Source organism: Mus caroli, unplaced genomic scaffold (genome assembly GCF_978045245.1).
Source record: "Mus caroli unplaced genomic scaffold, Mus_caroli_1 scaffold_15, whole genome shotgun sequence".
In the NCBI taxonomy this organism is placed as follows: domain Eukaryota; kingdom Metazoa; phylum Chordata; class Mammalia; order Rodentia; family Muridae; genus Mus; species Mus caroli.
The window spans coordinates 3557726-3584201 of NW_028227270.1; the positions used below are offsets into that span (position 1 = coordinate 3557726).

Sequence of the window (26476 nt, forward strand, 5' to 3'; positions counted from 1 at the left end):
CCTGCAACCCTGTAGGTGCAACATGATGAACTAACCAGTACCCCAGAGCTCTTGACTCTAGCTGCATATGTATCAAAACATGGCTTAGTCGGCCATCACTGGAAAGAGAGGCCCATTGGACACGCAAACTTTATATGCCCCAGTACAGGGGAACGCTAGGGCCAAAAAAATGGGAATGGATGGGTAGGGAAGCGGGGGGGGAGGGTGTGGGGGACTTTTGGGATAACATTGGAAATGTAATTGAGAAAATATGTAATAAAAAATATTTAAAAAAAGTGATTGAGCTTGCTCAAGAAAGGCAAGTGAGTGGACACAAACACTGAGATACATAAAATCACATAAAACCCACCAAAAATCTGTATGTTCCTAAATCAGTAGGATAAAACTTGCTTTAAGAAATTACCCAAGAAACATTTTTAAAACACACATTATACACACACACACACACACACACACACACACATATATATATATATATATATATATATATATATATATATATATACATATATGATCTTTGTAAAAAAATTCCAATTTTAGGGTATGAATACTGATATATGTATATGCATATATATATATGTGTGTGTGTGTGTGTGTGTGTATGTGTGTGTATAGATAGATGAAATAAAGAGACACATCTATTTTTGCTTGTACTCAACAAATTGTTTTAAATTTGGTGTGTTCTATAAGCATGAACTTCCTTTTAAAACACTTTTTAATATAACTGTAGTGAGGGAAATTTATCTTTGTAAATATATGAAAATTGTTCCAAACTCTTGTAAAGGTAAGGTGGCAGATACTAGAGCTTAGAAGAGACACGGCACTTATTTTGATATTATGACACCATACACACAATACATTTTGGAACATCAGTGGAGAGTTCCTAAACATAGTCTCAGAGAAGACCCAGAGTAAACTCAATGGGACATAAAATCAAAAAGTGCTGAATATGGGAAAGAGGGATGAAGGGGGGCTGGGAGGGAAGAAAGTGATGTGAGTGGGAAGGGGTAGGGACAGTCATCTCAATGCAAAATATGCATCTGTGACATTGTCAAAGAACATCATATAGTAATAAAGACTATAATTACAATACAAGATCCATCATATGCCATTGTGGCAACAGCAGATAACAATATATTCCGAACAGCAAAATAACTAGGAGCAAATGTTAAGGATTTTTACTTCAAAATATTAGTATCAAGATAGACCTAATAATTAATAGTGAATTTGATTAAATCATATCACTATGTTTGCATATCTTAAAATGTTATGTTGTATGTGATAAAAAATTTTGTCTATTAAAAGTTTTGTAAACCTTAATTTAAAAGAAAATATAGGATAGTTTTACTGTCTGCCTTAATTTTAATTTGGCTTTGATTTTGGCAAAGTCACAAAAGTGTTCTTTTGGTATTGGTCTCTCACATTTTTAATTAAAGACAGATTTTTCACACACTATATTCTTATGCTTTCCCTCACCCAATTGCTCTCAGATCCTCCCTACCCATCCAAGTTGACATCCTTTTTCGCTCTCTCTCTTTAGAAAACAAACAGGCAAAGAAAAGAAAAAAGAAAAAAGAGATGGGGAGGGAGGGAGGAAAATCTATCAAAAAAGAAAGGAAAAGAGAAAGACACATACAAACCAACAAAAACACAAAACCATAAACCATAAACCAAGCAAAGACCAACAATACAAAATGGCCAAGGAAAACAGTATGAGACAAGAAGTCTACACAATACTGTTTGTTTTGTGTTGTGTTGTGTTCAGCATGTGGTCTATCTTAAGTGTGATTAGTATTTCCTGTGAAATTTCATGGGACAAACTAGTTTTTCTTTGCAAGCAGATGCCAATTGCAGCAAGTATCATCTATATTTCAAGCTACAAAGTTATAAAACTTGAAATGGCTCATCACTTCCTGAGGAATAATTCTCAGACATTATTTGTGAAAGTGTTTTCAGATAATTTGTCAGAGCAGGTTTGATAGTATTAACTTAGAAACATATGAATTTGGGGAGAACTATATTTTTAAATATCTCTGTTTTATGCATTTATTCAACTTTCTTGTGTGCTTATTCACCTTGTATTTCTTTAGTATTTGGAAACTTAGCCTAGAATGTAGGTCTGTTCCCCAGTGTATTCTGTCTTTGCAGACTAGGTGAATGCTGAACTGATAAAGGGAAAAAGCTGGTTCTAATTCTACTGTTTGTGATACCTAGGAAAATGAACAAGCAGAAAAGGTATATGTTACAAAATATCTCAGTGTTTGCACATTGTGTAACTGTGGGATTCTCCATCTCCATCTACTGCAAGAGGAACAGTCTTATGTGGTGGCTGAGCAAAGTGACTCTTACATTTCTTAGTCACTGGATTCCTAGATAGAAACAATACTAATATTAATGACACAACTATTATAAGGTAACACATTGTTTTTGCTTCTATTTAATTCCTGGTACTGAGGTCAGAGCTCATGCCAGGTACTATAAAACTTCCAACAACCTGTGGCTGGGAGGTAATAGTACCAAGGGGATAACCATCTACTATTACACATTGTACCAAACTACCTTCAGATATTTACCCTTATAGCCACAATGCAGTAGCATTATGCCTTCATCAGAGAAGTTTCATTTTCAGTGGGAAGAGGTCAATACAGTGTTTTGTATTTGGTCAAAAAAGTACAGAGAATAACTGATAGTGGAGTTCTTAGCCTTAAGTTGACATTTACTCCATATCCCACTGTCTTAGGCTACGCGAAGATCAAACAGAAAAGAGAGCCGAATAGGTGCGAGAACCAGAGGTGAAGGAATGCTACAGAGCCATGTATGTGAACATGAGAGGGCTGTGGCAGCTGAGATCCCAGGAAGGCTGTGGTTCCTCACATAACATGTAAACAAGATCAAGTCAGATAAAATTCCAAGAGTGATGAGAACAAAATGGTGTTGACTGCTGGGGTGATGTGAGGTCAGTTGTCTTTAGGGTGTGGTATCTTGCAAGTTGTCAGTGCTTCAGTGGATGTCCTTAAATTCATGCACATATAAGTAGCAGCATATGAAACTAATACTTGAAGAAAAAGGAGGAGGAGAAAAAGGAGAAGGAGGAGGAAGATGAAGAAGATGAAGAGTGAGGAGCAGGAGAGTAGGAGGAGGAAGAAGAGGAAAAGGGAAGAAGAGAAAGAAAAGATGAAGAGGAGGAAGAGGAGGAAGAGGAAGAAGAGGGCTATAATTACATGAAATTTGGAGATGATGCATGGCAGTATGGAAGTAGTTGCAGGGTGAGAATGGGAGCAAATATGATCAAAATACATTGGGTGTCTGTGTGAGTTTAGCAAGTCCTCAGACATGAACCAGTGGTAAAATTCATGGAACTAAAATTACAGGTGGTTTTGAGCCCCTGGATGTGGGTGCAGGTGGCTGAAGCCATGTCCTTTGAAAGAGCTTATCCACTGTTATCCACTGAGCCATCTCTCTGGCCTCAGGAATAAAATTTTACAAAAGTTTGAGACTAAGATATTCACATAACAGAATTACTTTCTCAACAATTTTGGTTTCATAATATTTTAAGTTTACATATTTCGTTAGGAAACACACTGTACTTATTTAAAACCAAAGAAGAATTTTATGTATTTCAGTTGTATTTAATGTTAAGGATAAACTATCACTTCAACTGTTTTTCCCTTTGACTATTACTCAGTCTGCACTCTGTGCTTCATCCCTTCCCATGGGAAAATTGAATGGCCATTTATTTTGCTTTTGGTTTTTGTTTCTTTTTTTTTAAGCTCAAAGACAATTTCATTAGAGTGTAAAAGGAATACCCCAAGGCATGCCAGCTGTAAGACCTCAGCAGCTATCTGGATGAGGAGAAATAAAAGAGAGAAGAGGAATAGTCATTTCATTTTAAGGTGTCATGGATGTCAGAGGCATGGCAGAGAAGAAACCACTTAATAGTGGAAAAAAACTTTAAAGAAAGAGTAAGGAGATAAAAATATTGAGAGAAAAACCCAAAGTGTTAAGAAAAACCTATTTGTTTCTTTTTTCTTTTTTTATTTATTAGGTATTTTCTTTATCTACATTTCCACTGCTATCCCAAAAGTCCCCCATATCCTCCCCACCAACTCCCCTCCCCACCCACTCCCAATTCTTGGCCCTGGCATTCCCCTGTACTGAGTCATATAAAGTTTGCAAGACCAATGGGTCTCTCTTTCCAATGATGGCTGACTAGGCCATCTTCTGATACATATGCAGCTAGAGACACGAGCTCCGGGGGGTACTGGTTATTTCATAATGTTGTTGCACCTATAGGGTTGCAGACCCTTGGGTACTTTCTCTAGCTCCTCCATTGGGGGCCCTGTGATCTATCCAATAGTTGACTGTGAGCATCCACTTCTATGTTTGTTAGGTCCTGGCATAGCCTCACAAGAGACAGCTATATCTGGGTCCTTTCAGCAAAATCTTGCTAGTGTATGCAATGGTGTCAGTGTTTGGAGGCTGATTATGGGATGGATCCCCAGGTATGGCAGTCTCTAGATGGTCCATCCTTTCGTCTCAGCTCCAAACTTTGTCTCTATAACTCCTTCCATGGGTGTTTTGTTCCCAATTCTAAGAAGGGGCAAAGTGTCAAAACTTTGGTCTTCATTCTTCTTGAGTTTCATGGGTTTTGCAGATTGTATCTTGTATCTTGGGTATTCTAAGTTTCTGGGCTAATATCCACTTATCAGTGAGTACATATCATGTGAGTTCTTTTGTGATTAGGTTACCTCACTCAGGATGATACCCTCCAGGTCCATCCATTTGCCTAGGAATTTCATAAATTCTTTTTTTTTTAATAGCTGAGTAGTACTCCATTGTGTAAATGTACCACATTTTCTGTATCCATTCCTCTGTTGAGGGACATCTGGGTCCTTTCCAGCTTTTGGCTATTATAAATAAGGCTGCTATGAACATAGTGGAGCATGTGTCCTTCTTACCAGTTGGCACATCTTAAGGGCAATTTGCAAATTCATCTGGAATAACAAAAAACCTAGGATAGCAAAAACTCTTCTCAAGGATAAAAGAACCTCTGGTGGAATCACCATGCCTGACCTAAAGCTGTACTACAGAGCAATTGTGATAAAAACTGCATGGTACTGGTATAGCGACAGACAAGTAGACCAATGGAATAGAATTGAAGACCCAGAAATAAACCCACACAATTATGGTCACTTGATCTTTGACAAGGAAGCTAAAACCATCCAGTGGAAAAAAGACAGCATTTTCAACAAATGGTGCTGGCACAACTGGCGATTATCATGTAAAGAATGTTTTTTTTTTTTTTTTTTAAAGTAGGAAAGAAGGCAAATTCTACATTTCCCAAATGATTCAACAAGGCAGGCATGCTTAATGATGCTACATGATAGGACACATAAGGTACTGCATAACAGGCATTCAATCACAGTTCTTCTTCCACACAAAAGTGCAATAACACATATCTACATATTTTAAAAGGCCTTCATTAAATTTATGTTATCCTTATTTTCTCTGAAAAAAAAAATCACTCCATGTACTTCTAAGACCATGAGGAAAATGGAAAAAAAAACTACATTTGAATCTATTGTACAATTCTAACAGGAATCAATGGTAGCTAGTTACCTTGTTTTTTGTTTTGGGGTTTTTTGTTTTTGTTTTGTTTTGGTCTTTTTGGTTATTTTGTCTTTTTTTTTTTCCCCAAAGCTGAAGACGTAACCCAGGGCCTTGCGCTTGCCACTATGCTAAATCCCTAATCCCATTTTAAAAAATAGATTTACTTATTTATTTACATTAATTATTATTAATAATTATTACAATGAGTATACTGTAGCTGTCTTCAGACACACAAGAAGAGAGCATCGGTTCCTATTGTAGATGGTTGTGAGACACCATGTGGTTGCTGGGATTTGAACTTGGGACTTCTGGATCAGTGCTCTTAACCCTCCAGCCCCGGAATCAATGGTAGCAATGCTTATATTTTAAGCTACAGAATTATAACATTTGAAAAGTAGATTCTATATACCAGTACTATTAGGTTTCTAAATGAACAGAGTAATTATAATAGTCACTTAAATCCCTGGAAATTTAAAGTCAATAGCACATGAGAACTGGATACTAATTAGAAAGAAGCATGCTTTTGCTAGGTTATATTTGATGTGGACAGATTTTAATATTATATGGTATTATATTTAAAAACTGTTATACCTTATTAGGGCAACTGAATCTACCTTTGTTTTCTTTTTAAAAACTACTTTCTTTAAGAAAAAGGGAAAATGTTATCCACCAATATTTATGAGGTATTGGATGTGCAACTCTATCATACCAAAACTGTAGTTGTTTCTTGTCCTTGTACAAAACTAAAGAATTTCCATGCAAAATATTCCCTCCTATTTATACCATAAGTCAGTTTTCAAAGACTTACACTGGCTAATGAAGTATATATGCTACATGAATGGTTGTTCCATTGCATTAAGGAAAATTATTTATGTTCAGTACAGGAAGAATTTTCTTTTCACTACATATTTTCTTTCTGCTCTCAGTTGAATTTGTGGATGCAGAATGCACTGATGTGTATAACTGGCTGTATCCTTTTAATATTCATGAAGACTATGTGATGATATAGAATATCTCCTCAATGCACCAGAAAATTGGAAAAAGAAAAAGAAAGAGAAAGAAAAAAACAGACATAACTGTCATGTCCTTAATCTACTCAAGAACATTGCTCACATGCTGGGAAAATCAAATTATAAATGAATGGGCTAGCAAAAAAAAATGTTTAGCTGATTATTCCTGGGGAAATGGAGTTAGTTAAAGCAGTTAGCTAAATTGGAAATTAACACAATGGCTTGCTTGTTCCTACCTTCTATATGACAAATAGCTGGAAATGCAGCAATTGCACACAGAAGTGTGCCACTGGTAAACTAGTGAGGGGATATTACGACACTGCAAATTTCCTTTGAAGATATTTGTGTGAAGATAATGTGATGGTTACTGTATGCAGTCTTAGCAGGAAGTCAAAACTAGGACACTTTTTTAAATGAAACTTTTTTTTTCTCCTGAAACACTTTGAAAACTAATCTTGGAAGCTTGCAGTAAAGTAAATATTTAAAAATTTTAAATGATAAAATGAATTATTCTGTTTTTATTTTTCTCATTAATGGCAGCAATAAAAGCTATAAGGAGATACTAAGATGTGTCTGTGTATGTGTGTGTGTTTATGCAGAAAAAAAGGGGCAAAAACCAAACTAGGAACCACAGCTGTACTCATCAGTGATTGAAGAACACTGACTGTTCAGAGGACCCAGGCTTTTGAATCCCATTACTCGCATAGCAACTCACAACCACCGGTGATTCCAGTTCTCGGGGATTTGATATCCTCTTCTAGACTCCATAGGCACAGGGCATGCATGTTTTACATGGACATAATGCAGGCAAAATGACCATCATAAAAACAAATAATTAAAAAGAAAAAAATACTAAATAGACCTTCTGAATGTATTTCAAATATTTTTACAGTATTTTCTTGCAGAGCACTCGGAAGTATTTATTTCATAAATGGTTTCAACTACGTCTTTAGTGTTTATATGTTCCTGTCTCTGTTTTGTTCATTACAATGCATATTATAATACATTCTTTGCTCAAATAAGAAGATCTCATTAGTTCTGTATGTTGAGCTACAACCAGAAACACAGCCCCAGGTTTGCTATGCACTTGTTTCCTTCACAAAGACATTGCATTGAGAGGGAATAAAATGACTTTACAGAGGAAAATTAAGAGATGTGGTCTATTAAACGTTATTAAATTTTGAGATACAACTCTTACAAATGGATTAACATCTTTCTTGAAAACAAATAATGAGTTTTCTTAAGATAGGATTAAACATCACAGAATCAGTCCTTGCAGTACTGGAGAAGTAACTAAAGATGGGGCTGTTAGAGAATACTTCAGAATTTTTTCTTTTACTTTCTCTTTTAGCCTTTTCAACATGCGCTTCATTCCCTTTCCTTCTCAGCAAATGCCTGGTCCAGACTCTTTATCCTCCATGAAGAGATCACAGAAAAATCTATTTTTATTGTAAATTACCCAAATTCAAGTACTATGACATAGGAACAGACCATGGACACATGCAAATGTATTTCACTTACAAACTTCCCTAATTAAGTTGGAGAGATGGCTTAGGGGAGAAAGCACTTGCCCTTGTCCTGCTACCATGAGGACAAGAGTTTGGAAGTGATAACTGGGCTGCAGTGACCCCTCAATCTCAGAACTCCAGAGGCAGAGTAGAAAAAAACAAACAAGAAAAACAACAAAAAAACTCAAAGCAAGCTTGTAGGCTACATGAGCCAGAATTATCAAGTCTTAAGTTCAGGGAAAGATCCTGCTGTGATAAAATGAGTAGAGACCAATCAAGAAAAACACTTCAGACACCTATGATCAAGTTCTGTACACACACACACACACACACACACACACACACATTTATTTAAATGACACACTATTCTTCACTTTAAAGGGAAGACCTTATTTCTTGGAATGGAAAAGTACTAACTCACCATGCAAAGAAAAAATAATTTTACTTCCTGGAATTAAACTTGAATTAAAGGGTTGTTGTTGTTGTTGTCGTTATTTTAATATACGCAATGCATCTTATATATTTATTGTCAGCACAAAAGAAGTAAAATTTTGAGAATGAAAATATTTTTTCCTAGCATAAATACCATATAGAGCCAATGCTTAGACAAGTGGCATGCAATGTCAACATTCATAGCCCACACTTCTTTTATTTTTATTAGATATCATTTACATTTCAAATGCTATCCTGAAAGTCCCCTATACCCTCCCACTGCCCTGCTCCACAACCCACCCACTCCTGCTTCCTGGCCCTGGCATTCTCTTGTACTGGGACATATAATCTTCACAAGACCAACGGCCTCTCCTCCCAATGATGGCCGACTAGGTCATCTTCTGCTACATATGTAACTAGAGACACGAGCTCTGGGGTTACTGGTTAGTTCATATTGTTGTTCCTCCTATAGGGTTGCAGATCCCTTCAGCTCCTTGGGTATTTTCTTTAGCTCCTCCATTGGGGGTCTTGTGTTCTATCCAATAGCTGACTGTGAGCATCCACTTCTGTATTTGCCAGTCACTGGCATAGCCTCATAAGAGACAGATATATCAGGTCCTGTCACCATATGAGTCTACTTGAACAGTGTTCAAACCACCCTCTAGTACCATTTGCTATGGAAAATTGATAGAGTGAGAGGGCAGTAGAAACGGGCTTCCTCAAAGGGCTGTAGAAGTGAAGACAGTGCTTCCAATTCTGCATGCAGTGGCCAGCACGGTGGCATCCTGCATTGGCACACACTCTTGTTATTCTGGCAGATGAGTCCAACAAGTTCAGAATTCTCATTTATTTGAGTGGGTTTCTGTCAAATACTCGCTGGAAGATTAAGTAGTGCTGGTTCACTGTCTTGGCATCTGCCTCCTGATATCACTGAGTAACAAATTTTGGGAAGAGGCCAGTAAAACAGGACTACATATCTTAGTGAGGAAACCACGCTATTTGCTATTTAACGAAACTCAAGAAAACAGAAAAACTGTTCCCTTGCCCTAAAAGGAAAACAAACCTGAAAAACTATAAAACCATTGGCAACATGGATAGCAGCTCAAGGTACAATTGAGTCAGCTCTCATCCCTTGGAAATGGGCAGTGTGTAAGTTGCATAACTTGGATTCTCTCCAGAACGGGAAGTGAACTATGACACTTTGCCAGCTCAGATAATCATGCATCTGGATACATTTCAGGCCACCTGAGGCATTAAAAAAGCTAATCACCATAATATGGCGTGTGTTGTACGATCCACTCTAAATGAGAGGGTCCTTAAGAATACTAAATATTGTTTGTAAAAACTGGGTTTCTTCTATCACCCAGTCCCATCTGTGTGTGAGGTATAGGCCATGTGAAGAATACACACTGTCTCTAATCCTCATGGTACCTAGGGTCTGCAATGGCACCTCACTAACCCACACAAAGATGATGTCTTCATCAAAGATCTACTACCCCCTGTTTAAAACGATGGGCTTTCTCCTTAGACCCACCAAAGAGTTTCTGCAATTGCCATTCCCCCTTTAAATAACATCGTTACATTCCTAATTAGATTTCATTAATTTATGATGGGAGGGGATGGGTTAGTCAGCTATTGGATAAAACACAGGACCCCCAGTGGAGGAGCTAGAGAAAGTACCCAAGGAGCTAAAGGGGTCTGAAGCCCTATAGGTGGAACAACAATATGAACTAACCAGTACCCCTGGAGCTCATGTCTCTAGCTGCATATGTAGCAGAAGATGGCCTAGTTGGCCATCATTGGGATGAGAGACCCCTTAGTCTTGCAAACTCTATATGCCTCAGTACAGGAGAACACCAAGGCCAAGAAGTGGGAGTGGGTGTGTAGGGGAGTGGGGGAGGGGGAGGGTATGGGGGACTTTTGGGATAGCATTTGAAATGTAAATGAAGAAAAAAAAAAGAATATCGCAGGGCTTGGTGGTACACACCTTTAATGCCAGCACTTGGGAGGCAGAGGCAGGCAAATTTCTGAGTTCAAGGCCAGCCTGGTCTACAAAGTGCATTCCAGGACAGCCAGGGCTACACAGAGAAACCCTGTCTAGACAAAAAAAAAAAAAAAAAAAAAGAATATCCTTGGTCTTTTCATTTCAGTCATCATTATCTAGATATAAAATTCTAGATTAGAAATAATTTTCTCAAATATACCAACATGACTCCATTTGTTATGGGATACAGTGAAATTGTATCTTTCCACATAAATGGTTTCAATTTTCTATATGTGGAATTTTTCATCCTATGTGTGTAGGAGGCATGGGATGGGAAGTCAGTTGTTGACAATGACTGATGGAGGGGTCACACTGGTTTGAGGTCCATCACTGTGGCCAGCACACTGATTCACTCATGTTCTGGATCATCCTTAGAATCCATGTCTACACAGAATGACAGTTATGTGTGCAGTTTATACTTCAGAAGTTGTCTCTTGTTGCTTCAGCATATTGGCTCTTAATAAAAAAATAAGTGGATACCTTTTATGTTAATAGGAGTCATTTCAGCCACTTAAACATGTCCTTTCTGTTTTATGGGATTGTTCTTTTGTTCACATGGACCTCATGATAATGAATATTTAGGAGGTACAAAAAGCACACAAGTATGTCTTTCCATTTTTCCATAAGTTTTCATCTTATAATGTAAATCTTTTCCAACCATGTGAGCTGTCAAACCAGTTATTAATGCTGTATTGTTACTGAAATTCATAACTGCACATTCTTTTGGAAATAATTCATGCTCGAATGTATTTATAACCAAAGTGTAACTTAAGATAGACCATATTTGAAGTGTATTTTCTAACCTGTTATCCTTTCAAATAGTCTGCATGTCAGCTAATTTTACTTCGAAAATAGTTAATAACCAGTTCATCAAGACTTTCATGTTAATAAAATGATATTTTAATTAAATAACTGTTTATATCATGTTAATGTATGCACATCAGTATTTTATCAATAGAAGCAATTAACCCAGATTGAGTTTTGTTTTTCTCTAAAATATATCGTATATTTAAAATTATGCATTATAATTCTAAGACTCAAACATGATAGCATAGGATATCTTTTCAAATATTCACTGGAGATCCAAACCGCTTCATGAAGCTCAGATTGCTTAGCCTTACAGTACAGGCTTGTTCACTTGACCTTTGTGCCACCACTATATCATAATCTCTGAGCCTTCCTTTATAGATGTTCACCTCTTAAAGCAAACTTAGGTCCTCACAACTTATATAGGACAGTTGATCAAGGCCTGCTTTTGCTACATGGCATATCTCCTAAGAGAATTCCATTCAGCTATCACTTCTTATTTATTGCCAAGACAGGACTTAAAGGGATATTCCTCAGAGTAGACTTTCTTGACATGCAGAAAGAGAATTAAGGGCCTCCTCCCAGAGCAGTATAATCGAACAGAGTAACAATGTTTAATACATTGTTTATTTGTTTATGTAAATGTGTTTTAACCAGATGATAAATCCTAGAGTTCAATTACTGTATTCACAAAGTGTGCCTAGCATGTTCATAAAATAGCAAGTGAAGGAGAGAAAAAAGAAGAGAAGGAAAAAGGAAAAGCGGAATTAGGAAAAAAAGAGAGGGAACTGGAAGAAGAAGGGAACTAGGGATGAAGGGAAGAAGGAAGGAAAGAAGGAGAGAGGGGGGAAGGGAGAGAGTGGAGGAGGGAAGGAAGAAAGAGGAGGAAAAAGCAAAGATGAAAGAAACAAAGGGGACATAAGAAACTATGGAAAGAAAGTAACACAGTTTTGAATCATGTGGCAGATTTTATTACATGACACCCTCTTTTATTACTTCACATTTTTCCAAATACATTTGTGATGACAGAACGTAATTTTAGCCTTTTTAAAAATTAGTTTTGTTGTTTGAAAATATCCTGCATGAGGACAATTTATCCTAATCATCTCCCTCTTCATCATCTAGATCCTTTTGTCTCCTTTTGTCCCTAGTTCCTATCAGTGCTTCTTATATGTTCCTGTCAGTTCCCTTAAAACTCAAGAATCTTGGTTTTAACAAAGCCATATTAAACACCTATACTACATTTTGTATGATTTTGATGCATTTTAGTTTCAGAACATCTGTCGTTTTTGTTATATTCCTTCTCACATGACAAATGGCATTGCCACAAGTTTGCCTTACCCTTATTTAAGCTATTAACCACCAAAACGTATTTCTCTGATCATCCTGTGGTTAGTTTTTACTTTTCTTTGTCTTCCTCTTATTAAGCAGTTTTATTCTATTGTCTGTTAATTTATTTTTATTTTTGAGAATATCATAGAATTTTAACATTTCTTCCTCTCATTCTCTGCCTCAAAACCTTCCCATATACTCTTCTATGCTTTCTTTGAACTTCTTAGCTTCTTTTTTCACTAATCATTACTACATACATCTATGTATATTGATACATGCATATTCCTAAATATATCCTGCTTACTCTGCATGATATTTCTCATATTTATGTTTTCTAGTTTTGTTATAGGATAACAAAAGTGTGCTCTTACTTGAGGAAAACTATTTCTCCACTTTCAGTATTACAAGCTTGTCTGTAGCTATTTATGTACTGTTGAGGCCTTGTGGGCTTTCCCCACTTTGGCACATCTATTGGTATCATTCTTGTGCTGCTCATGTTTATACAGTTCTGTTGGTTTGAATTTAATGGTGTAGCTCCTGACATGGCTGGGAGACACAATCTCATAACAAACTCCCTAATCCTCTGGCTCCTACAGTCTTACCCCTGCCCCCTTCCACAGGGTTCCCTGTGAGAATGTCTTGTAGACATAGCCATTAAAACTCAATTCTACAGTTCATCTTGATTGCTTGTAGTTTGATGTGTAGGGCTCTCCATCTGTTGAAAGGCAACACTTTTCTGTGGATATAAGAATGAGTGTTTCGATTGGTAAGGATAATTCTGGTTTAATAAAGTAGCATATATAGGTTCTCCTAAAAGATCAATGATATCACTAGCTCTGATTAATTGGCCAAGTTTGCATGCCAGGTATGGTTTCTCTCTTGATGAGTGAATCTGAGGGCCAACTCAAGAGCTATTGCTTGCCACCAAGGTATGAGTGCCAATACTCTACCAGAAGGCTTCGCTGTCATTCTGGTTCTTCTGATTGAGAAGCATCATAGCTGGGTAGCACTGTTAGTTGCCTTCCTCCACTGGAAACTTTCATGGCTCCTTGAGACACCATGACAGGTAGTCTTTAAGGAAGAAGCATCCACATCAATTACAACTAAGGGTCTCTGGGCCTTGTTTCTATAGTACATTTTGTCTTCAGCAACAGAGGCAGCATTCTATCTCTAGTAGGTTAATCATGAACGATAGAAGTCTTGTGTTTTGAGAGTCTCTTCAACAGTCCTGAACAGCAACTCAAAAGAGAGTTTCTTTTTTATGTCTAGAGTTTTTGTTAGATGGTTGTTGGCTCTTTGAACTCATTGGGATCATTAAAATCTCTGTGTGTATTTACACATGGTGTTATGTGCATTGTAGGTTTTTTAGGTACCATTTCATTGTCTTCATTATTTATTCCACTGTTTTCCCTGAGTAGCATCCACACTTTTCTTATTCAGTAACACTCAAAGTTAATTTCAGCCAACAACTTGTTCTATAACAACTCTGCATTTTACTGCTATCTATGAACACCCACCTACTTCTATAAAAACTCTACTGGTGTAAAACTATCTCATGGTTTCATCAATAACTAGGTCTCCAACAGCATGTTCTACGTGTTTCACATTTCCAGAGAGGAATGTATGATTCTCCAGTGAGGCTATATAATCCTGTCCAAAGCTTACAAGATTCTATGATACCACGTCTCTCAGCTCAGTCACAAGAACATTATTGGGCAATTTTAACTAAGAAATACTGTACTTTACACAACTTTACAATGTACCATGATGTTTCTTTTTTTTTCTCTGATATTACTTTGCTTTCGTTCCTCCCTCTGTCTCGGTGACTATGCTTCATTAACCACTACCTTTCTGCTTGCTTTAAATTTGTCCAACCTTTATCTCTGTAACTCTTTCCATGGGTGTTTTGTTCCCAATTCCAAGAAGGGGCACAGTGTCCACACTTTGGTCTTCGTTCTTCTTGAGTTTCATGCGTTTAACAAATTGTATCTTATATCTTGGGTATCCTAAGTTTTTGGGCTAATATCCACTTATCAGTGAGTACATATTGTATGAGTTCCTTTGTGAATATGTTACCTCACTCAGAATGATGCCCTCCAGATCCATCCATTTGCCTAGGAATTTCATAAATTCATTCCTTTTAATAGCTGAGTAGTACTCCATTGTGTAAATGTACCACATTTTCTGTATCCATTCCTCTGTTGAGGGGCATCTGGGTTCTTTCCAGCTTCTGGCTATCTAAAGACTGCCATATCCAGGGATCCATCCCATAATCAGCTTTCAAACGCTGACACCATTGCATACACTAGCAAGATTTTGCTGAAAGGACCCAGATATAGCTGTCTCTTGTGAGACAATGCCTGGGCCTAGCAAACACAGAAGTGGATGCTCACAGTCAGCTATTGGATGGATCACAGGGCCCCCAATGGAGGAGCTAGAGAAAGTACCCAAGGAGCTAAAGGGAACTGCAACCCCATAGGTGGATCATTATTATGAACTAACCAGTACCCCAGAGCTCTTGTCTCTAGCTGCATTTGTATCAAAAGATGGCCTAGTAGACCATCACTGGAAAGAGAGGCCCATTGGACTTGCAAACTTTATATGCCCCAGTACAGGGGAATGCCAGGGCCAAGGGGTGGGAGTGGGTGGGTGGGAGACTGGGGGGGGGAGTGTATTGGGGACTTTTTGGATAGCATTGGAAATGTAATTGAGGAAATTACCTAATAAAAAAAAAAAAAGGAAAAAAAATAAAAACAGCATTGTACTGACATAAAAAATAAATAAATAAATAAATAAATAAATAAATAAATAAATAAATAAATAAATTTGTCCAACCTTGACTGCTGTTAAGACATTCCAAGTCTCTCCTCAATAAAAAAAAAAATGTTCAGTATATATTCCTCTTCAGTCACTGAGCATATATCTCAGATCTATTGAAAAGTTATTCATATTTTTTTCTTTTTATGCAATGCAAGCTCCTGGTTTTTTATATGACATTACTCCCAATTATTTGATTATCAGTATTCTTTGACCTCAAACTCATTCTCTGTTTTCTCTAGTTGAAAATATATGTAATCCATTATAGTCACTATATTTTAAAGATTATGCATTCATTATCTTTAGTGTTAATTAGAGTTCATTGATCCCATAAGGCTGATCTCTGAACTGTCCTAAATTCACTTCCATGATAAATCAACCTATAGCTGTCTAAAGTCAACCTGTAGCTTTATAAAGTTTCTCACATTCTATATCACCCTTGTACTCTCTGCAGAGCATTTTATTCAATGATGCTCAATGTAGCCTTTTCTGAATGCCACAATCTACTGACTCAGTGTCCTTGCCTTCCTTAGGTAACTTAATCCCATTTAATCACCCTGCAACAATTCTTGAATTGCAAATTCGTTATTTCACATGGTCATCATCTGTCACTTTGATGTTTTTTTTTTAAACATCCCAAATTATTTCATCTTTCTAGATTTGCCCTCCATCCTATAATTAACATTTTTTTCTCAAAACACAAACAGAGAATTGTTGGCATTCTCCTTAATTTGTGATAAAAACTAATTCTAAAGTTTAACATAATAAGGACTTCAGAATCAGGCCAAAGCTTACTTGTCAATTTTCCTCTCCTTTGCCTACTCTTAGCCTACACATTCATTTTCTTCTGTCACCTCATTTGAAAAATTCATGATTCACTATTCTCACATGTCTTGAGTTATGTAACCAGTATCTCCATTAAAATTTTTTGCTTAGATGGGAAGAACCATGGTTTTACCATCCTAGGTGCTCAATGCCTTTGTCACAGAGAAACTTGATTTGAAGAAAAATATGTTGAATGAAGTGAAAATGGATAGATTCAACCCACTATTGATAATATGCACCCAACTTGCCTTATAGTAATAAATATTACACAAAACTACAAACGAATTGCCAACCCACTTGTCCAAGGTTCAGTAATTGTAATGCCATTATGAAACAAGAGATACCTTGTGTATTTTGTGCTTTTGTGTTTTGAATGTGTCTTATATTTTCAGAACATCTAAGATTATTGTAAGCTTTATATCCTTATGACAGTGCATACATTTCATTTTCTGAAACTACTTAGAATTAATAAAAACAAGGTCTTTTTCACTTTTATTGTTTTTGACAATATAAAGACTCAAGATCTATTATCAACTTGAGCTAACAAGCTATCCTTGTAACAGAAACCCAGCTGTGCCAAAATTTAGTATAAAAAAATGAAATTTGGACTTGCTCCTCTTGAGTTGGCACTATTTAAACTCAATAGAATTTGGTATTTCTGACAAGCTCTAAGTGAAGGAGTCCAAAAGGTTACTATCATTATTATCTGGGCTTCCACCCAGCACTCAAATTCACAAATCACTGTCATGTTTAGGGCCAAACTTAGCCATGAGTATAGCCTACATGTTGTTATTTTCATTGGGTGTATTTACGTAGAATAAGAGGTAAAAGAATAATTTTGTAATATGCATACTAATTTTCTAAAGAGAAAAATATTTTGAGTTCAAGACTCATAGTATACAGAGCTATAGTATTATAGCACTATAGTTTTAACTATAAAAGTACTCTTAAAATTATTTTCAAGGGAAAAGTCAGTATTTCTTAGAGGGAAATACATTTTTAGGTTCAGTTTCTGGTTTATGTATTCAAAATGAAATAATTTTAAAATTTTAAAATGAGAGTAATTGGAAAATATTTTAATCATAGATCCAGTAACGGAACAATATTTTACCATTAAGAAGAGACAGAAGCATTATAAAAATTTTATAAATACAGTACAACCAAATCTTCTCACGATTTTAGAACATTTGTTTTTCATCAATCAAACATACTGACCAAGCTATACTTTACAAGATATTCCAACAGTCTGAGTCTTTTCCTCCCTTATCAATTACAGCCCTAAGCTCAGTGCATTAGGAAGAGGAGGCAGAGTTTTGGGAAAGCAAGTATCACATATAGGTAGAATCCTTAGAATGGGATTAATATATACTTGAGGAAGCAGATGGAACCTTATTAGTTTCCATCTCTATTCCATTTAAAGACACAACAAAATAGCAGCTTTCTTCAAGTCAGAAAATAGCTCTCATCAGAGAGATTCATTAATAAAAGGCCAGGAACATTAAAGCAAAACAATCGAACATTGCTGCAGAAAGGTAACATGGCATCCTATGCAGGCTGAGTTGCATGGGCAACTGAAGTGACTGAAGGAAACTATGAAAGGCCACACTGTTCACAAGGCTAAAGTGAAGCAGATCCCCAGGAAAGGAAGGGGCAGCAGTAAGCATCAGTTATATGTTTTCTCAGAGATACTGGCTTGTGTGTCCCCTACTAATGTCCTGATTACTATTTAATACCTGAGCAAAGTAACCTAACATGAAATCTTGCCATGTAAGAAAGGTAATACTTAGACTTAATTTCTTGTTTCATATAAGAAGTATTTCAGAACACTCATTTGTAATGTAGCAGTAAGGCTTTCCCTTAGTGAGGTTCTAATACCTCATCCCTCAAAAATGGACCAAATCCTTTTTAAAAAGTTGATGGATAGAAATTTAGCAGAAAATGAAAAATTTGAAAGACTGTCCATCCATCCTCCAGTATTGTTGTGTACTTCATGTGTTTCTCCAAGAGTCAAAACATCAGGCTGCTGTTGGTGTTCTTTGAAGCACTTGCTGCCCCTAGGAGGAAGGATAAGTCTCAGCTATAGCAAAATCAAAGTATCTGCAGCTCAGATAAATGCACTCCATCCATGTCATCACTCATACCCATGAAGAATAAGCTTTGAATCTGCCCACCTATCTCAGTCCCATAGGACTCTGAATCTTAAAAGAGGTGTAACATGTTTCCCACAGTGATTAATTTTGCTGAAAGGTAACATCTATCACTTTCTAGACTTGAACAGGATGCTCACAAAATAAAGTAACTTTCCAACTGTAACATTGGTTCTGTTTTACATGGACAAAGAATAAAAGCCAGAAGTGATACAAGCTGTAGGAAGCAGGATTATAGAACTCATGAACTAGAATCTTTCACTTCCAATGTTTTCCTTAATCTTTCTGCCAAATCTCAATGAGTGAAATGCCTTTTACCTTAAAAATGCACTCGTGTGTGTGTGTGTGTGTGTGTGTGTGCGTGTGTGTGCTCACACACGTGTGTGTGAAAATATATATCAGGTTAGTATGTGTTTGTCTCTATGTGAGAATGTATTTGTTGGAATATATATTTACATTTTGTCTTAAAAATGTTTAAAAGAAACTTAAGATTTGTAGTTTAATCCCACCAATGCAGGTAACTATGTATTTAACTATATCTATGTATTTTCGCACATGTCAGGAAAATGTACTATAGAATGGCAAGACATATTTGGATTTTCTACATCCTAAAAGTCAAAAGCTAATTTCAAAAGGAGTCTATTTTTCTCTTTTGAAGTATCTAAATTAAAATACAAAAAAACCCTAATGACTGTCAAATTATTCATCAAAATGTATAAAATTAATGAAAACCTATTTATTAGAATTAATAAGAAAAGGCTTATCTACTTTGCAATTCAGGCGAATAATGTATTTTCAATGGCAAGTAATGAGTTGTTTATCACTATGAAGGATGAAGGGAGAGAAGCTACTTGTCTACTGTGACAGAACTGTAATGATGTGTACTGTGCACAGAAAAATACAAACCAGGCACAATTTCATTAACTGCTACGCAGTGTCAATATTCTTTCAGATAAAAATAAAATACTTTTTCATTTAGTGGTGAAAGCATGGCCTTTATAAATAGCTTTTTCTTAATTCATGGATATTTAAATTCATCACACAAATATCTCCTTTCATCATTACTGAAACCAGGCTAGAAAAATTGAAATGGTTTATGTAAATATGTACACATATTTGGGGAAATATTTACAAATATATATTTCCCAAAGGGAGAAGACAATGGCTTAGCATTAGAATTGCCAAAACTTTAATTATATCCTTCAAAAGAATTGCTTCTTTAACAAAAGCATTATATTTATAAAAAAAACATAAATTTCAGTTTGAAGTTTATGTTCTCTACATTTAAGAACACTGCTTCATGTTTTTGTAGTAGACTTCTTCCTTAGCAATAGGAAAATAGGCAGTCAGTGGTAATACACAGGAACAGAGTCTCAGTTTTGAAATGACATAATCATGGATCAGAACAGGCTCAAAAATAAAGTCAATAAGAAGTACTCATAAATCATGTTTGTACCACCATTTGATTGTTAAACTACATGACGTTTGTTACTTTTTAAAAAAAAATAATTTAATTTTTTTTTTTTACTTATTTTTAGCATATGAGGTACAACATCCAGTTAGGTAAAGTGACCCTGCAGGCTCATCACCTGCATTTACAATTCCATCTTGCTTCTGGATAAACAGTTTCACTTCCACCAGGAACACATCCTTCCCTATGTCTCTTGAGAGTGTGGAAACATCTTCCTCCCTCCCGTGGCCCTCTTGGGTTTTATTTTAGACTTCACCATGATGAGGTATAATTGCTGTTTGTTGTAAGTATCCTCTTTCCGAATCATCTACCACTTCTGAATAAGTAGTGTTTGTTTGCATTGTATTAATACTTCTTAATTAGAAGTATTATTATTCTAATTATTTAGAATTATCAAATTTCTAAAAAATTCAGAAAATGCTCTTTTGTATTATAAAAGAATTTAATTTTTTTGTCAGAATCTGGAGCTATATAATTTAATTCAATATGATAACCAAGATGCACTCATAATATCAAGAGGAATATTCAAACTGGTTACACTCAGCACAACCTCCACTGTGTCAACTATTACAAATTAACACGGCCCCATGCACAAGAGTTTGTATTTTGCCACAGTTTTTCAGAACTAATTCTTTCAAGAATGAGAAACGTTCCCATTATTTTCTTCATTAAGAAGACCATGATGAAAAAAGAAAAAATATTTAAAACAACACAAGAAAGGAGGAAGGGTGTGGGGGAAGAAGGAAGAAAGGGAGGGAAAATAGATTAAATTCAAAATAATTTGAAAGAACACTTTGCTCAGTAATGCAAAACAGAGGAAAACGGATGCCGTTCAGAATGCTACTCACAAGTTGATTTATAGACCTAAGCCAAAGGAAATTATTTAAACATATGGCGCTGCTGGACTTAAGCTTCTGAAAATCGTGATCTGTAATTCTGGCAGAATATATAAAAACAATTTTAGAGACAAATAATACAGTATTCAGTAATGAAGTGGATACAGAACACACAGAAAAGGGAGAATGTGTCCTATAATCGCCAGGCTTCTACTTTAGTATATAGTAGTAAAGTCAGCTGTCGATATTGGAATACAGATCAAAATACAAAGGAAAAAGTGCTTTAGTTTTAAGCATTCAGAGATTAAATTGCTCATGGCTTATCTGAAATATCAAGAAGATATTAAGAAATATATATGAGATGATTAGAAGAAAAATAGGACAACAGACAAGAACTTGGATGCCACTGGGATTTTTATAGTCATGGCCACTGATACTCTATAATTCATCACTGTATTACTTTAGGAAAATCAGACAGATGGAGTACAGAAGGTGACCCCTCAACATGCAACCAGCCACACAAATGCACTTTGTAAGGGTAAACAAAGTAAGAATATTTCTTATTCTTCAGGAGAATCTCCTCCAAGGCACTTACTTTTGGACATGGTAAAGATTGGATTTTATAAGTAACAGAAATGTCCAATGTCTACTACATAATTGGTAAGACCCTGTAAAAAAATGAAAACATGCTTTCTTGGTCAATTGTGTTAGCAATTGCAAACCATCGACAATAGTCATCTCCTTCTAAAACCATCAGAATGAAAACAGCCAGGCAAAGGGGAAAAATAGGAAAATATTATCTACTACATAATTTGGAAATCACACAGTATTTTAAAATGTAAATATGTATCTAGAATATGCAAGTATGAGAATGTTGATAATAATATGATAGTAAGAATCTATCATTGTTTATTTTGTCATTTAAGAAAATTCAGTTTTAAAGTGTATATCTCTCTACCTTAGTGTTTTTAGAATAAAATGTAGAATTAAAGTTGTGTCAAGTTGATAGAGATGAGTAAAGAACTCGCTCGTGTATGATTTCATTCACAAAGTTCCACTTGGGCCAGATAATCAAAATGGGACGAAAGCAAAAAATACATATTTTTCTAATCTATCACCATGACATATTTAGTCTGTTGAAAATTTAAATTATGAATCTTATTTCATACAAAATTTCAAAGCTATTTAAGACAAGCAAAACGTTTAAGACAAGGCAGACTATCAACCTCAATTGCAACAACAGAAGAGAGCAAAGAAATCTTTATTTATTAGTTTCCAGTTGGCCAATAGGAAATATATGAATCAAGTTGGCTGTGACATAGATCATAATAAAAATGTATACCTATGAAAGTAGGCAAATTGCTTGAATAATCTCTAGTAGACACCTTATTAAAAACTATCAGATTCTTTTAAGCTGTTTATGTCATTTTTTCTATATTTGCTTCTTAATATGTTCTCACAATGCTCCTTGTTCAGAGTCTATTTTCTCATTAAAGAACATTATGCTGACATGTGGAGGAATGCTCTTGCCTTGATACTGTGATAGAAAATGGTCAAGAAAACGTTCCTGCTACCCATGGGGAGCACACATTGTCAAAGGATAATATGCTGCTAGCCATGGAAATCCTTATTTTTAGAATTTGAAAATAGAGACTGAGCCAGAAAAAATGCATTAGTGATAGAAGCATTTGCTCTGTAAACCTGATAACCAGGGTTTGATCCACTGAATCCACAAGGAAGGAGAGAATTGACTCTCAACAATGGTACTGATCTCCACATGCATGCCATGACCTGCACATCTCTGTATACACACACACACACACACACACACACACACACACACACACACATACTTCCAACAAAATGATAATAAACTACATTATTTAGTTAAAAATAAAACTTGGCATTTATTTCAGAACTCAAACTTAAATTAACAACAATTGATTTAAACAACCCAAAGAGATAAGCATTTGATATAACTTAAAGAGCCCAATGCAAATAAAGTATTCACAATAGTAGTCCTTTAGCTTATGCTAGTAATGTCTTTTAATATAAACCAGAAGAAAGGGATTCTATTATGTGTATACACAACAGTACAGAAAAGCAAGAAAAATGGTCAAAATGCAGAGAAGTGATCACTAGATGCTCACTCCCAAATGATATATCTATAATACAACTCCTGCACTTAAGACTCAGGAAAAAAAAATCACAGAAGAGAAGGAGACAGATTGTAATAGCTTGAGTATGAAGAAGTATGTGAGATTGTATTTCTGTCTATGACAGGGAAGCAAGACTCAGGAAATCTCAATAACACATTTTTATGCTTCTTGATTTTATCTTCTTAAATACTTAATTTAAGAATAATATTTAAAACCTAACTGCTTTTGATAGAGATCTTTTTGTAAAATAGAGAATGAAAAGTTAGGCACGCACAGCAAATAGCCAGAATAAATTTTTAATTAGTAATTTATTCGAGTACGTTGTCCTAAATACCTGGTTGACATAACATATATTTAATAATTCATATTTTTTCTCTTAAATCAAACTAAAGTATACTCTTGGTTCTAGCTCATTTATATCATTTGCCTGCAAGTCTTAAAGCATTGAAATTACATTGCTTTCCTAGCCTTAATGCAGGCTGCTCAGTTTATCAACATGAATCATGTGCTAAAATATGTGCCACAATGGACATTTTATCATTGACAGATGCTATGAGGAGACCAACAGATAAGCTACAGCCATACAGTGGTAGAAAGAAAATTCAAGTCAGTGTTTATGACATCTCTTTAAAAAGATGTCCCAAGGATACTCAGCTGTTTTCTTCCTATCAAGCAAATGTGGGGTCTTTGAGAACTCAGACTTGATGGTCTTCTAAAATGTTTAAAGTCAAATACAAATCAACTTATTTTTGGCTTTTTGCACTTGAGAAGTATAGCAGAAACAGTGACAGTAGTACATGTTTTATAATGAAAACCACACATAAGGATAGGGGAAGCGTAGAGAAAGAAGTGACCTAAAACATAGACAAACTTCTGGAATGTACTTGTCATCTTGTGCTACTAATAATAATGGCTAAGCCTAAACATGGGTAGGGGAGCAGGGCAGGGGGAGGGTACAGGGAACTTTCGGGATAGCAATTAAAATGTAAATAAAGAAAATATCTAATAAAAAAAAACAAAGAAAAAAGAAAATTAGCCCAGAGTTAAAATGTTACACAGAATGAGAGTTACAGAAGGATGTTGATATTAAGTCTAAAGCGGTGTTTCATCATCATATACTCATTAAAAGTTCAAAGTGGAAAAAAAATGTAAGTATCTTTTACTTAAGGAATGAGGTTACAAATATTCAAAGTCAAAATGAATGTCAACACTTTGATGATACAGTGCGTGATTGTCTCCCATCAGGGTGTGGGGATGCACTGTTGACCCAGATCTTTTAACTGCTCTGAAGGCATGAACACCTGTGAGTATATAGGGCACAGGTGGCCATCTGGCAGCTCTCAGCCAGGCTTCTTGAGTTATGGCCAAAACTGAGTATGAATAAACTCATTACCCATACATATGCCCTGATTTCCTGAAACTTCTCAGTCAGGTGAGTAATATTCTCTGTAGTACCTTATGCTGCCATTTAGTCCATGGTTAGAAAAGGGATGTTGTTAAAGCATAAATTAACATAAGTATATACATTCTTATTGAGGTTCTTTTAATTAGAAGACAATTTATATATCTTTGAATATAAAATTAAGTCATTACAACTCACCAAGAGAGACCATCTAGTTTTTAGTTCCTATATAGTAACCATTCTATAGATGGCCAAAATCCACTTTCATTGAGCATTTTCTGTCCTCTTCGATGGTAGATTTCTTACATTTTGTATATGATTTAAATGGGGGTGTATACACTCAGATGAGGTTTAATAGGATGAAAGAGCCTTGTCAGACAACAATGGAAGGAGAGGCCCTTGCTCCTGCGAAGGCCCAATGCACCAATGTAGGGTAATGCCAGAGCAGAGAAGTGGGAGTGGGTGGGTGGGTAGGTAGCACTCTCATAGAAGCAGGGGGGAGAGGGATGGGATAGGGGATTTGCAGAGGGGAAACTGGGAAAGGGGATAATATTTGATGTGTAAATAAATAAAATAAACATAGTCAAAATAACACTAAACAGAATACTGGAGCACTAAACACAATACCTGATTTCCACTTATGCTTAGAGCCATAGTAATAAAGACAGCATGACACTGACACAAAACTGGAAGGAAGTTCAATGGAATAGGACAGATGACATATATATAAGCTCATGACTACCAGCTTGCTGCTGCTGTTTCTTGGCAAAGACATCAAAAGTGCACACTGGAAAAGAAGGCACCATCTTCAGCAAGTAAGGCTGGGAAAACTGAAGATCAACATGGAGAACAAAACTCAGTCCTTCGCTTTACTCTTCACAAAACTCAACTCTGAATGGGTTATGGACAGCAGAAGGACTAAGGAGTAGATTTTAACTCATAGGCACAGGTAAGAACCTTCTGAAGCTGTCTGGAAATATAGTGTGTAACATCAACAACAGAAAAATAACGTGTTCTTGCTTTTACTCAACAAAAGAAAATGACAACTGAATGAAAATGCAGTCCACAAAATTAGATGAAGTCTTTGTCAGATATACTTCTGACATGAGTAATAATTACCACCTAGCATACTACAGCAGGCATAATGGTACATGCTTTTGATTCCAGCATTTGGCAAGCAAAGACAGGTGAGTCGCTGTGATTTTGTCATTGTCCTGGTCTTAGTATGAGTTCCAAGTTAGTCAGAGTTATATACTGAGAACATGTATCCAAAAAAAGGCCATATATATTATTTATAACATAGAATAGATTTTTATTTCATTTTTTAAATTCAGGGACTCACTATGTAGGCAAGATTCTTACACACACATACACACACACACTCATATACACAAACTCAAAAATATTGAATACCGAAAAAAACCAAAGCAATCCACAAACAAATAAACTGAGCCATGGATCTGAAGAGAAAATTATCAAAAGGAGAAACATGAACGGCTAATATATATATTTTAAGTGTTCAATATCATTAGGTAGCAGAGAAATTAAAACTACTGGAGGTTCCACGTAGCCCTCGTCAAACTATCTATCATGAAGAAAAGCATATGGTGCATGGCTTTAATTTGAGCTCTTAGGAGGCAAAGGCAGGTGCTTCTCTGTGAGCGCAAAGCATCCTTCCTTTGTAGTGATTCCCTGGCCAGCTGGTCTTTAAAAAGAAAAGAAAAAATCAAATTAAGAGAAACACTGGCAAGGAAAGAGGAAAACTTAACTGCTGTTGGTGCATGAACTGGAACTGAAACTTTGGAAAGACATGTTGAGTTTCCACCAAAAAACCTAGAAATAGAGCTACCATTTACCCTGCCTTAATACTTCTGGGCATATATCCAAAGTATTCTTAATTTTACCTGAGAGGTACTAGCTAAACCATGTACACTGCTACTCTAGTCATAATGCTAGGGATGGAATCAGCCTATGTGCCCATCAACTGGTGAGTAGAAAATAAAAATAAACATATAAAATCTACACAATAAATTGTATTCAGCTCTAGCAAGAAAATAAAGTTATGAAAATTTCCTG

The 26476-nt window shown here is 35.8% G+C and overlaps 1 protein-coding gene across 1 annotated transcript in view; it reads right to left on the reverse strand.

Moving 5' to 3' along the window:
• Window positions 1-26476, reverse strand: part of Hcn1 (hyperpolarization activated cyclic nucleotide gated potassium channel 1) — a 369238-nt gene that overhangs the window by 162613 nt on the left and 180149 nt on the right. The gene's annotated exons all lie outside the window — the stretch shown is intronic.